Genomic DNA, 15,500 nt, shown 5'->3' with positions numbered 1-15,500 from the left:
AGAAAGGTTAAGCCGTGGAAACAGAGACAAGTCAAAGTAAAACTGAGGACTGTGGCTCAGTCTGGGTTGGTATTTGTAAATGGAAAGATTTGGGATATAGTTTGGTGGTAGAATTTAATGCGATGGATTTTGTGCAGAAGTGAGGGAAAGGCAGGAATCAGAGTTCACTCCTAAGTTTTTTGGCTGAGTTGATGGCATGCCATTTTACTGAGATAAGAAAGACTAAGAAAGCTGGGGGCATAGCTCAAGTGGTAGAGTGCCCAGGATGAGACATGGAGGATAGAATTGTTATGTTCTACACACATTATGATGCCTAGTTGACTTTAAGTGGACATATCCAAGTAGGTAGTTGGCTCAAGGAGTATGAAGCTCAGGAAAAAGGTCAAGGCTAGAGAAATAAATTTGACTGTCATCAACATATAAATGATATAATGGAGTCATATGTACAAGCATTCAACCTCTTAAAATTCAGATTATTATATGTGTATGTATAGATGCATATATTTTTAACAAGGAGAGTGAGAAATACTTTAAATAATGTGGGTGATTCCTTTACACCCAAGGAGAGCAAGTGTGCAGTGAGCATGAGATGGGAATGTGAATTTGTTTCCTTAGATGGATTCAGTCCCTGATTCCCTCCTATACTGGGAATATCTTGCTGTTCCAAGTATCTACTCCTAAAACGTAGAAGTTTTCTAAGTGTTTCATCTGTTGCTCAGTAAAAAACAAGTTGTCTGAATATGGAGTGAAAAAGTCAGTTGTTTGGGCTTATTAGGAAAAAGAGTATTGATCTTCAATTTGGCACATAAGTATGACCACAGTCATATATAAATAATATATGTATATATATGTGTATATATAATATGTGTATCATATATATATTAAGCATGTATGAAGCAACAACTACAGTTTAAAGACTTAAAAAAAATCAACTTCATAGGATTTTTCCTTATGAACTGACTTTAGAACCCAACCCCTGTACAATTAGTGACAAACCCATATCCAAAAGCACGGGCATGAATATGGTCGCTTAGAATGTGTGTATAGAGAAAATAAGGGGACCCAGGGCTGACCCTTACGGTACTCTTAACATTTAGAGATCAGGTAGAGGAAGAGATTTCCTAAAATACAACATCCTGAGAAGTAAGTGAGGTAGGAAACAACCAGTGAAGTAGGAAGACCATGAGTGTGGTGTCACCAAAGCCTGAACAAAGTTTCAAAAAGGTAATTATCAACAGTTTCAAAGGCTGCTGAGAACAAAGAGGGGATCACTGCGTTTGGCAACATGGAGGTCATGAGTACCCCGATATTACCGGCTTTGATATTGTTGAAGATGGAGATGATTATGTGATGAAAATAGGGATGTAGAGACCATGATGAAACCAAGTCTTTCCAAAGTTCTAGGTGAAATGGAAGCAGAGAAGTGGGGTCGTAGTGAGAGACACATGTGAATTTAAAGGAGGTTTCTGCTTTTCATTTTTGATATTTTTAAATATGGGTGTTAGGGGATGTTTGTAAATGAGCCAGTGGAAAGGTAGAAATTATTGATGCAACAGAGAAAGGAAAATTATGGAATTTCAGTGGGAGGGGATTTTGTCAGGGGTAATTAGAAGGTTGAGGAGAGAAGAATGTGAAATAATTTTCTGAGTGGGAAAATGAACTTTCTGGGCAAAGGCAGTAATATTTCTGGGTAATTAATGCCTGTTTGAAGTTTGGGACAATTACTTTAAAAAGAGAAAAATCAGCATTTTTCAGCTGCTTGGGTAAAGGTGTGAAGAAGTTTGTAGTGTAGGACTTAGCAAGGGTTAAAGTTTGACCAGGTAAATATGATGGAGGTTTATGGCAAAAGTTGCCCGTCTCTTTCACCTTCCAGTAAAAGTCACCTGGGATTGATAATTCAATAAAGGTTTAGCTTCTGAGGACCTGAGAAGGGAAGGGAAACCCCTATGGATGGCTGTTCTTATTAGGAATAATATTCTGCATTATAGAAATGACCCAACTTGCTTCTTTCCTTTCAGAGGCAAGAATTACATTGAATATATGCTATTTTCTTTACCTTCGTAAGCATGGGCTTGGAACTAGATTGAGTTTAAATCCCAGCCTTTCTACCTGTTAGGCCAAATTTAACCTTTTAGGAACTAATTTTCTCATTTGTAGAATAGGACTATGATATCTTCTTTGGAAATGTGAGGATTAAGTGAGGGTCATGGGCTATAATATATAGTGGTAGGAGCATGAGTTTTGGGTGTCAGAAAGACTTACATTGAATTCACTTGTGTCATTCAATAATTTGATAATCTTTGATGAGTCATTTCACCAGTCTGTACCTTAGATTTCTTGTAGGTAGAACAGGAATTGTAGAATTATATGTCATTATTTACCACACACCATAGAAAATGGTTGAGATGAATCAAGGTGTATATATATATTTTTTTCTTTTTCCATTTTGGATCTATTATATATAATATTTGCTTTTTAATATGTCTCTATAGATTGTAGTTACTATATAAAACATTTAGAACAAAATATTAAACATAGTAGGTACTTGTCAAATATGAGTCCTTTCCTTCTTTTAGTCTATATTCTTGGAGTGATAAGTCCTTGACTCTAACTAGGCATTAAAATACCCCTAAGAACTTAAAAAATGAAATAAAAGTGAGTATTACTCCCCAAAATTCTGGTTTAATTGTTCTAGGATGGCTTCCTGATCACTGAAAAGTTTCTCAAGTGATTGTAGTTGCGGTAAGCTTGAGAATCAGTGCTAGAATTCACTTGTAAAGCCCAAATGGGACCATGTTGCTTCTCTGCTTAGAAATCTTGCTTCCCTTTGCCTATGAAATGTGGTCTGAGTTTCTATAACTTATATGCCAGGCCCTAAGCAGTGGTTCGCAACCTTTTTTTCTGCTTCAACAGTCAAGAAATATGACACTTCTATAAATAACTTCAACTTGGGTTCAGCTCTCAACTGAACTTGGAGAAGTTACTTATCCTCGTTAAGCTTCAGTTTTCTGTTGTTTTAGCTTTGCTTCTTTTAACTCTAAACTTTTGTACATATTTTTCTTTCTTCTTGGAATATAATTTATCCCTTTCCTGTTCTTCAAAACTCAATTTACATTTCCTGTCCTTTATGAAGCTTATACCAAATGTCCTCATCTTGACATGGTCTGTGTTTCTTTGAATCTCATGCCACTTTGCAAATACCTCTGTTTTAGTTCCTTTCTTAGTTGTAGTCAAGTGCCAACTGCTCTTTTCTATAAGATGCTAGTATGTGTGACCCTGAACTTTTTTTTTTTGTGGCACTGAAAATCAAACCCAGGACTTGTGCATACTAAGCAAGTGTTCTACCACTGAGCTTCACCCTCAGCCCTTTAGCTATTTTCTTATTGCATTGCAGTTATATTTCCATACTTGTCCACAACTTTGAACTTTTTGAGGGTTGGGATTACATTTCATTTATCTTCATATTACACTTGCTTAGCATGAAATCTGTTTCATAGTAAATCTTGTTGAATTAATGAAGTGAAATAAAGTAGACAAAGATCCCTGAAACTGTCAACCTTATGAATTTAGGAATAGATGTATGCCTTTTGCTTGATGCTTTATAATAAATTTTGACTAAGTGGATGAATGAAATCAGATGGAAACTGTCTGACTTATACCCTTGCCTGCCTCGACAATGTCCAGATGACTCATTAACAAACCATTTCCTCTTGGGGGAACAAAAAAACAGAACTATTTAACAGCATCGTCAATAAAAGTGTCAAGGGAACTGAATCACAGTTTTGTATAACTGGAATTTCTCCAAAAACGAGTATGGTCTAATTGGTAGACACACATGGCTTCTCAACTGTGGCAAGTGAGAACACAAAGTCTATATAACAACACCACCATGGCATCTAGTTAGGACAGCTTATTGCGATGAACAGAGTGGCCACTCCATGCCCTAAAAGTGTGTCTTGGAAATTTTTTTTTTCCTACACTCTCTGCTTATCATTCAAGAAACTTTGGTAGTGGTGGTGATATTTTCACAGTATGTCTGTCATAGATAAGGGCCTAGGGATGCACAAATTAATTAGAATCCTTGCTTTCACGTAGCTTAGAGTCTGCCAGAGATAGAGAGTGCTTTTCAAACAGAGCAAGAAAATCCTCTAGGCATAGCAGTGTAAGTTATAGGGAGTGAGGTAGTGGTCACTTTGTGGTGGCAGATTGGCATGGGCTTTGTGGAAAGTTATGAAATGCTTTGTAGAGAAGATAAAGTTGGCATAGCCTTAAAACTAAGCTGTTAACCAACAGACAAGGTAGGTAAAGGTATTTAAGCAGAGAGAAAAACACCAATGAATGTAAAGAGGTTTGAAAACAGCTTTTGGTTAGCAATCTACTAGTGGTTCAACAAAGCTGGAAATAAGGATGCAGCAAGAGACAGAGGTGGACTCACTCCTGAAGGGCCATAGTGTACATTTGTAGTCACTGAGAGCCTTTCAAAGATGTTAACCCAGTGACATAAACACTTTGTAATTTTCAGAGATCACAGCAACATGGAAAAGAGGCAAGAATGTTGGGAAAAGGAGAAAGGAGCCTATCAAAAGCACTTTAAGGAGATAACATGATTATATGTGGGAGGATGAGGATGAGGGAGAAGCCTAAAATTTCTCTGAGGTATCAAACTTAGGTGGCTGGGTGAGGATGGGTCTATTCATGGTGATGGAGAATAACTGGTGGGCAATATAATAATTCTGAATAAGATGAGTTTGAGATTTCTGTGGGACACCTTAGTGGAGTTTCTAATGAAGATTTGAAAAGGGAATTATTATTTCAAAGAGAGCTGGGAACTTCTGGATCATAATTTCAGGACCTTAATTAAAATATGAGCTTAGGAGAGCCGGCTATAGATAGAAAACCCAGAAGCCATTCATACAGTGAGACAAAAATGTCACTTTTCTTGGGGCTAAGATTTTAATTTCAAATTCTCAAGATACACCAATACACTAGTACTTTAGAAATCCAAATCAAGTATTTAAGAAATCCAGATTCTTATAATTTTCATGCTTTTTCTTTTCTACTGTTAAGAGTCAGCAAATTGCAGGCTTTACTTTAAATTAAATGTAAACTTGACTACTCAAATATTCTTGTAGTCAGGACAGAATTCAAGGAAATATTGCCAGCACCAAAGCTGACCTCATGGTGGCACTCCAGTCCTGTCTGAATAAGGGCTTTAGGATCATTGTACTAATGCTCTAGAGGACAGTACACATTGAAGTAAAAAGTTGATATGAACTCTGGGTCCATAGACCTTACAGTTCAATTTCCTGGAGAGCAATTACAGAGGAGGACATGCTTTTCTGTTTCCAAATCAATGTTGACCTAAGGCTAGGTCAATAATATAGCTGCATAATAATGGAAGAATGTCTCTATCCAAAGAAGAAATTTCATCAGACTTCAAAACTAACCAAAACAATCCCTTCATTATTATTAGTTAATAGCTACCACTTATTGAATGCTTCTTGTAGGCTTCATAGAGTTCTGGGTACTTTTCAGATAATATGATCACAATGAATTGTCACAAGAGTTTTCCCCTCTCCCTTGGTGCTAGGGATTGAACTCAAGGTCTAACACATGCTAGACAAATGATTTACCACTGATCCAAATTTTGTTTTGTTTTGTTTGGTTTGGTTTTGAGACAGAGTCTTGCTGTGTAGACCAGGTGGGCCTTAAACTCATGATCCTCCTGCCTCTGCCCCTCAAGTGCTAGCATTACAGGTGTGTACCATGATGCCCAGGAACACCTTGTTTTCTAAGGAAGAAATTAAGGCTCAGTGCTATGAAGTAGCTTGCCTTTCACAAGCTATAGGCTGTAAGTAGCCACACTGGATATTGGATCTAATTTGTGTGATTTTAGGACCTGAGCTCTCAGAACAAAGCTGGGCTGCCCACCTAACAGTTGTTAATGTCCACCCAACAGTGTATAAAAGCAGTAATTAATGAAGCTTGGTTTTCTTTAGGTATAGACTGTTTGATATGAATTGTTTTAAATAATACCATAGAGGTATGTAATAGGGGGTTTAATAATATCATAGGGTCCTCGTGAGAACGGCCATTGTGAATTTGAGGCCACTTCAAGAAACTATCACAAATGAGGAACAAGATACTTACATAGTCTCAAAGAATGTCCCACAAGGTATTTATTAACTATAAAGGGAAAACAGCAAACTTACAGTGGAGAGACCTGGAAGACACCATGTGAAGAAAATGATCAAAATATAAAATGGTAAAGTAAGTATGGTAAAATATCAGTATTTGTGCCCTAGAGAATTTGTTTTGCTTTTATAGTAGAAAAGACAAAGGGACAGGTAGGGATTTGTTGACATTATTGGTCAGCAATTGAATAGAGGATTCTTATCTTGGATCTCTAGCTGTGAAAGCCCAAATCCTACAGAAATTTTCCAATGGAACAGGTTCCTTTCTGTGGGATAGAGAATTTTTGGTGAATACTATGCTCTATGTAAGGGAAGCATCCCAAAAGAAAGACAATAAAACTCCAGAATAATGTTACTGTGCTAAGCATAGGCTGTAGGGTGGAAGTTAGTGAACCTTGATCCTAGAATGCTTAATCAAGAGTGTCAAATCATAAATATAAAGCATTTTTAAATTCCTTACGAGCTTCAAAGTCATGAAGCTTCTTTGCATCTCTAGGGGCTAATATGAGCATTTTGTATGCTCTCAACCTGATATAATTGTCAATCTGCAATTAAAAAAAAATTGTTCTTTTAGTGAGAAAGAGTTACCTGGAGAAGCTTTTTGCTCCACGTGTTGGTGTTTGCATGGCTTACAGTGTAATTAAGCAGCCCCATAGCACCAGCAGCCTGGCTTCCTCCACTATTCATGTTTCCAGCAACTTCAGACGAGCAGCTCTGCTGGGAAGAAATACCTCCTCCTTAGAGATGTAAAAATATTATGTCCCTGATCATTCCCACACAAAATGTGACCCATCCTATGTACCGTTTTTCTCAGATCTCAGGGATTCTCTCTCCATTATTTTTGTCCAGCAGTACTCTTAAGGCCAAAATATAATTAAGTAAATATATACAAAATTTAAACCTACTTAGAAAGGATTTTGTTATTCAATTGCTTATCATCACCAGAACATGTCTTTTAAGATATATTTGTACTAAAAGACTGATAAAGTTTGATGATTCAAAATCTAAAAACACCTATCTGGACAAACATGTAATAAACATGATCACAAAACTACTTTAAAACTCTATTTAGGCCAATGCTGGTGGCTCATGCCTGTAATGCTAGCTACTTGGGAGGCTAAGATTAGGAGGATTGTGGTTGGAGGCCAGCCTGGGCAAATAATTTGTAAGACACCATCTCCAAAATAACCAGAGCAAAATGGACTGTAGTTATGGCTCAAGTGATAGAGTGCCTGGCACAAAGCCCTCAGTTTGAACCCCAGTATCATAACTAATTGAATAAAATATATAGTTACATAAATAATTAAGAAAACAAATACATGTGGGAAAAGGGCAAGTGAGTCCTTACAGTAGAATGTCAGCTGGTAAACATAGAAGGAGCTGGGCATGGTAGCACACACCTGTGATATCAGCACTGGGGGTGCTGAGGCAGGAAGATCATAAGATGGAGGCTAACCTGGGCTTTGTAGTGAGTTCCAGGCCAACCTGGGATACATAGCAAGACCCTGTCTCAAAAAAAGAAAAAGAAAATGTAGAAAGAATAATGGAATTAGAAAACCACTATTTGGCAGCCATTATAATAATAATTGGGTCATCAATGGATGGGAAAACTGGTGGGTAAAATTTAGATGAAAATTGTAATAGTTATATAGTCATAAAATATGTCCCCACAGGGTGTTTATTAATTACAGAGAAAAATTATAATTTTGAGTGGAGACATCTGTCAGATACTGTGTTAATGAAATGATCGAATCATAAATGATAAAGCAAATGTGATAACATATCAATATTTAGGAAATCTGGGCAAGGAATATATAGGGATTTTTGTATTATTTTTACAACTTTTCTGTAAGTTTGAAGTTATATCAAAATAAAAGAGAAAAATAAGGAAATAATTTCTGAGGGGATTGCTGTAGCTACAGCAATACAAAGGCTGTATCAATATATAGGAAGTTAGCTCTGCTCACCTCCTTAGCAGTATAGTTATGGAAAGCCAGAGTTGGAGAGTGGGGGCCAGAAGGAGGGCAAAAACCTTACTGGATGTTTCCTTAAACACAATCAGAAACATATTTTCATTTGGAAATGATACAAAAGAGTTTTTATTGCAAAAGAATTTTTGATAGTTTTTTTGAGGGGGTGAGGCAGTGCTGGGGCTTAAACTTAGGGCTTAATTCTTGCTAAGCAGGCACTCTACCACTTGAATCACTCTACCAGCCCTTCAATAGCTATTTTTAAAACTCTGTTATTTACCAGAGACTAATTCTGTGTTTCTAGTTATTTGAAAAAAGTAATTGGATGAAAATTTCAATCTCAGAAGACCTAATTATCAAAGAAATAAAAAATTAAATAATGGAGTAATGTCTGTTCTCTTCCTAGATAGTAAATGTAATAAAAACTTCTGATTATGATGGCAGTTGCAAGACTTTATTGTTACCCATGTAGACATACTCAAAAGTATTTTGCCTCTCACAGTGAGTGTAGGATTAATGAAGGGAACTGTCTTATTAATTATGTGGTAATATTGCTATGTCTAGGTGTCAAATACTATTCTAAATACCCTTTATATGCTAGTTCATTTAATATCACCACAACCTTATGATGTAATATTAGTAGACTTAGTTTACAGTGGAGAAAACCAAGGCTCCCAAACTTCCTTGATTAACTTTGCTTGTAGTGTTTCATAGCAATTCAGGGTAAAAGGTTATTAGATCCAAATAAGTCAACATATGCTTATGATTTTACAGCATTGTCACCATTTGAAAATATAATGCATATAATTTAAAAGAAAAAATAAGATCTTAATTTTATTTAAAAAATTATCACAGTAATGAGATATATGAGAGTGTTGGGGGCTGTACAATATCCCAAATCTTGGGCTCAGTTGGACAGCGCCATATTCATTTCCTATTCTACACTGATATTCATGCAGCGTTTTCTTTTCATTACAGCAACTGCAGAAAGCTCAGCTTTGCAGAGATATGACATTATTCAAAGGATAACAGTCGACTAACATTGAAGGTCTCCCTCATACTAGTAGTCTAGTATGATTTCCAACAGATGTTAGTATCACTGTGTTGCCACTGAAAATTTTAAATATTCTATGTTGCCTCATGAACTTATTGTGCCACCCTGGGGTGCCATGTTGGTACAGTTTGGGAGCCATGGTTCTATCATAGAATTATTATTTAGTTTTGGAAACAAAGTTCTATCAGATTGTCATTTTTTAATGTCATTACTTAATTAGTGTAAATACTAACAAATTATATAAAGATTTAATGTTGCTAAAATCTTTCCCTGTCTCTTAAATGAATGAGTTTTGTTTTATTTAATTGCTTTGGGATAGACTTCTGTTTTACGACAACAAAACAAACAGAATCATGGAATGGACAATAAAATGTTAACATAAAGATCAAAGGTAAATGCTTGCATTTAAGGAGTGGGGAGTGAGGACAGTGCATGATAAATGTTTCATCTGATAATATATGTAATAAAAATATTTCATGCCACTGAGTGCATAGGGTGAACTCAAGCAACTTTGCAGGTTTAATTGAACCTCTCAAATTTATTGCTTAAAGTGTTAAATGTTCTAAACTAGTATGCAAGAGGTGAGGACATTTTACAAAAGAATACTGTAAGATTCCTTTTGATGCCTTTAAAGTATGATGTGATTCCCTGAAATTGAGGTGTATGTCTATTTTTTAACAAATTTTTTAGAAATATGTCTTTGCTGGGTGTGGTGGTATACCTCTGTAATCCCAGCACTTGGGAGGCTAAGGCAGGAGGACCAAGAATTTCAAAGCCAGCTTAGTAAGCTGGTCTTACTGGCTTAGTAAGACCCCATCTCAAAAAAAAAAATTCTCTTAAAATAAAATCAAATGACCTATAATACACTAATCATATCTACTCTTAGTTACCAAACATTAAAAAAAATTTTTAAGTTAAAAAAAAATCTCTTGTTGCTTTAGGTTACATTTTGAGTTTTAGGAGGATAGGAAGCAAACATTCATTGTAAACAACGGGAAAATGAGGAACAGAGAGAAGTAGTGAGTTTATTTAGTCTCAGTCAGAAATTAGGAGGCATCACCTACTTGTCCAGATTTATAAAATTTCATGTAATTAGTATCTAGCAGCTATAGTTCTTTTCACAACAAGGTGATGATATATAATAATCAATAAATAAAATCAAAAGTGCTCATTTCTGCATGTTCTTACATTAGAATTAGCATATGTGATTTTTACCCAAGAATTTAAGTCTCACTGCTACCAACTGTACTGTTACAGTCAAGATAATGGTGATGTATAGTAAGTATAGCATGAGTGATTGAAATAGGCTTCATAACAAATGAGGGAAATGCTTACTTCTGTTTTATTCTGTTAGCCGTGATCAAAGGCTTACTTTGGATGTCAGCTTGCAATAATGGCATTTCAAGAACATTTCATTTTGGGTGTAACTCAGTGGTAGAGCAATTGTCTACCATGCAGGAGGCCCTGGGTTCGATCCTCAGCACCACAAAAAAAAGTCTCACATTTTCATCACTGTTTTGATGGCAGATTGACCTAACACATCTGGGGTTCCCAGAAAATAGAGCAAAACATCTCTGAGTCATCTTTGCAAAATTATTCTGCATTCTGGCCAGAAACAACACAATCATAGAGCTTCCATTATTGTAATTATGAAGCAATTGCAGAACATTGCCTTCCATGCCAGCTAGCTGCATGTTGTTCCCTTTCTTTTCACTGCTCAGGCTGAGTACCCAGGTCCTTGGGAAAAGCAGAAAAATCTAAGATAACCCTGACAGAGAGGAGGTCTTTTTAAGATCTGAATATCAGAGGTATCCTGAAGGACTGTCTTGAGGGCTGTGAAACATAGTTCACTGTCCAAAGTTGCATTTCAATATCATGATGAATTGGCTGCAAAAAGAGGACCAAGAGGAATGTGAAAAGATTTGTATAACAAAGAACCATAAATCATCCCTGGTATACTGGGTCCCTATCACTCAGCCTGTGGGCTTGTCAGAGGAGCTCCAGGGAGAGGAAAGGGGTCTTCAAGCACTGGGGCTGCAGCATCCCCAAAATAGCAAGGCTCTCAACCAAATCTTTCCTGAAATATCATTCACTTACTCATTTTGAAAATATCTATCAAGAGTCTTCTATGTATATGCAAGGCAATATTCTGGAGCTATTGGGGTGGGAAGGGAGAGTAATACAAGATGAGTAAGACACAGTGCCTACTTTATTAGATTTATTTATTATGAGGCATGATTATGACAAGGACCTGGCTTTCTTTTTTACCAGCATCATTGGCAACTAGTAAGTATGTATTAACTTTATGGAACAGATGTATTTCAGAGTGCCCTAGCATTAAGATGAATCTCCAAGTGAGTCTGTATATTCTCCATAAAGCTGCCCCCATTACCTTCTATTGGAATTAATTTCCTCTGCCCCTCTCTTCCTGTTGCCTTTGAGTATGTACCATACCTTCCATAGTAGACCTTTTTGAAGCAATTTTCATGGACCAAGTGAACAGACCATGAGCTTTGGGTCAAACAGGATCAAGTTAGAATCCCAGTTCTCTGAGTGATAATATATGTAATAAAAATATGTGTGATCTGAATAGTTCCTTAACCTTTCTCTAAGCCTCAGTTTCCTACTCTTTAAAATGGGATGATAGTGCCTATTTATTGGGACCATATTAGGATTAAATGAGATAAGGTAAGTCAGCATTTAGAAAAATTCCTGGAATATAGTATGCATTCTGTTAGTCATTTTTATTAGGTGTTGTACAGGTAATCATTTTATAGGGAGGAAACCAAAGCTCACAAAGATCACAGAACTTAAGTTCTTTATAAGCTAGAGAACATCTGATACTGCCCTTAAGAACTCTGGAGTCATGCATACCTTGTTCATGTTCTGTTTCTGCCCCTTATTATATACCCCTGAGCCAATAATTTAATTTCTCTTGGCCTTCATTTCTTTATATGTAAAATGGGGATGATAATTGACAATAGCATTTACCTCACTGATTATTATGAAGATGAGCTGAGCTGATATGCTTGGCACACAGAATGCACTCAGAAAATGGGAGCTGTTACCAAAAGTCACCCAGTTGATAAGTGGCAGGATTCCAATTTAACCCAAGTAAGTCTGACTCCCCAAGCATTTGCCCTTTCCTGATAAAAGCGCACCAGAAGATCCTTTTCTCACCAAGCTGGAATGCCAAGGAGTTAGCAGATGCTATCAATACTTGGAAAGCTTTTCCAAGCATAATAAAATTAATCACCTCCTCCTCCTCCTCCTTCTTCCTTCTTTTTGACTAGGGTTTGAACTCAGGACTTCATGCTTGCCTCACTCAGAGCATTCTCCTGCTTTGAGCCACACCTCCGATCCATTTTGCTCTGATTATTTTGGAGATGGAGTCTCAAGAACTACTTGCCTGAGGTTGGCCTCGAATCTCAATCCTCCTGATCTCAGCCCCCCCCCCCCCCCAAGTAGCTAGGATTACAGGTATGAGCCATCAATACTTGGTTGATTTTCTTCTTTTGATAATTATTTTATATTTATTCACAAATATGTACTCATATACTTGTAATCTTGAACTAGATATTATTAATCAGTAGACTAATATACATATAAATACTGTATATAAATGTACATATCCCAGTCTTACAAAGGAATAGCCAACATTGTGAAGGAACATGTTACTGCCTTCATGGACTTTTGCTTAAAACACTTGTTTTTCAAAGAAATCATCATCCCAGGGAAAGCATTACAGGGCATTTATTAACAGGAATAAAACCTAAGAGCTTGCCTTCTTCCAGCAAACCCTGCCTTGGAATACTACCCCTCCCCAACCCTGGGAGGGGAGAGAGAGTAGGGTCAAGGAATGGTGACCAGGTTAGCAACAAGGGCAACAGAGGGAGGAGACAAAAGAGCAGAGAATGGAAGCTGCTAGCCCAAGGCCTGAGCATGTTTCTTTGCTGAAAGAGAATGGCAGGACAACGACTCAAACTGAGAGAGAAGGAGGGTGGAAGGGGAAGAGGACAGCTAATGGATGAGGTGGCCCAGCAGGGGTCAGAGGTCATGAGGACACCACAATGAACTAATTGGCCACTCTGCATATTCACTTTCTGCTTCTAGCCAACAGCTGGGTCCAGAGAGAAAGGCCTGTGGAGAGGCTGGCTTGCTTTATTTATTTATTTATTTATGCTCCAGATTTGAGGCCAACTCAACTAAAACAGAAAAGGTAGATGGGAGTCCTCTTGCCTCCTCTTGGAATGTCTAATCAGGGGCAACCTTCTGCAAGGGTAATGTTAATGATTCCACTTCATTCATTCATCACCATCATTATCATCTCCACATGCTAATTGGATGCCCAAGAAATATGAGGCTAGGCACATCCCAGACAGGGAAGGATTATTGCCACCTTTAGCTTAAAGCATAGATTACCAAAGTTAGATTTGGGCTTTGGAACCATCTAGTTCAGCTCTCTTGTTTTATACTTGGGAAATAAGAAAAGACTCAAGCTCACAGAGAAAGTAGCAGAAAGAGAATCAGAGCTCAGGTCTTCTTACTCCCAGGGTCAGAGATTTTGTCATTATATACTGCTCAGAAACATACTGACTGTGTAAATTTATGCAAACTGGTGTGATTAACAGGTCAGCCTCTGGGTCAAAGATCCTGGGCTACAATGCTGACTACTTGCTCTGTGACGTTAAGATAGTTACTTAATCTTTCAAATCATTGATTTGTTCATGTTTTAAAAAATAGAGTTGTTGTATGGATTGAATGAGGTAAATACATGGAAAGTCAGCACACACTTCAATGTTAACTATTGTCATTGCTTTTACTTCCTAGCCTAATATGATGAATATATAACACATCACCAACCCTGTCTTCCCCTATCTCCATGAGCCTCCCATCCCAAGATGAAGTCCTCATTCCTCCTCAGTAACAGACTCATAAGGATAGGACAGAACCTTTGGAGTTCTTTCTACAATTCTTTCTGAACCGTCTATAGACAGAACAGTACAAACTTGAATGAGCCAATTTTCCGTTAATCAATACACACCAAGGGCTTAAAACAGGGCCAGGCACACAGTTACTACTCAGTAAGTGTTAGGTGTCACTGCAGAGATTCAAGTATAAGATTGGCTTACCCTTAGCCACAAATATTTTAAAAGAGATTCCTGGATTGGATGGAGATTAGACAAGATGAAGTCTGGGTCTTAGCATTTTCTTTTTAGCTGTTGTGGAATTTAGTAGAACAAATCGCCCAGCACTTCCCAGTGTTCTGAAGCAGGCCTCTCTGGTATACATGGGGCACATGGACTCTGGAGCAGATAAAAAGATGGAAATACATGGTCAGGATAGTATGAATGTCTACCCCCCCATTCACCCTTACATTATAGACACCATAGGGTCACAAAGTGGAGACTAAGCTTCTACCTAATATTTAATTTTGAAGCACCTTTTTGTCACATGTTCTTTATTTGTTCATTCATTTATTCATTCACTCGTCAGTCATTCATTTATCATTGAAAATTTACCTAGAATAAAATGACAGATCTTAAGTGTTCAGTTCATTGAGTTTGGATAATTATATACACTTATGTAACCTTTACTTAAAACAAGGCATAGACCATATTCTATGAACTTCCCTCTTGCTCTTTCCAGTCATCCTCTTCCTCTCTTCTCTTCTCCAGATAATCCTGACTTCTGTCACCAAAGAATAGTTTGTCTGTTGTTAGATTACATAGTATTCTGTATCTGGCTTATTTTGTTAAACATGTTCTTGAGATTCATGCATGTCATTACGTATGTCAGTAAGTATGTTCTTTTTTATTGAGTTTTATGAGAAATGTTTGTTGCTTAAGTCACTCAGTCCATAGCATATATTTTTTTTTTGTAGCAGCCTGAGTTTGGAGATAGGCCAACATGTGTTACTTTCCAACTGTCCCACTTCTAGGTCGGGATTCAGCTTTCTTGGGTTTATTGAGTCAATTGTCTTCCATTTACTTGTCTTCTAGTTTCCAAAATTTTGGTGCTATGGTCCCCTTCTCCCATTCTCAACTCTTTTTTTTGGTGGGACTAGAGTTTGCACTCAGGACTTTGTACAAAGCTGGTGCTCTACTGCTTGAGCCACACCTCCAGTCCATTCTGCTTTGGTTATTTTTGAGTTGGGGTCTTGAGAACTATTTGCCTGCACTGGCCTGGAACTGCGATTCTCCAGATCTCAGCCTCCCATGTAGCTAGGTTTATAGGCATGAGCCACTGGCACCTGGCCCCATTCTCTTTAATTCTTGTGAG

At 37.3% G+C, this 15,500-nt stretch overlaps 1 long non-coding RNA gene across 1 annotated transcript in view; it reads left to right on the top strand.

Annotated features, from left to right (window-relative positions):
- The window catches only part of LOC141413781 (uncharacterized), a 34,324-nt gene that overhangs the window by 1,690 nt on the left and 17,134 nt on the right, over nt 1-15,500 (top strand). The window lies entirely within an intron of this gene.

The sequence above is a fragment of the Castor canadensis genome, chromosome 11, assembly GCF_047511655.1.
Source record: "Castor canadensis chromosome 11, mCasCan1.hap1v2, whole genome shotgun sequence".
Classification (NCBI taxonomy): Eukaryota; Metazoa; Chordata; class Mammalia; order Rodentia; family Castoridae; genus Castor; species Castor canadensis.
The sequence above is the reverse complement of the archived record's forward strand: the minus strand, read 5'-3'. Positions and strand labels throughout refer to the sequence as shown.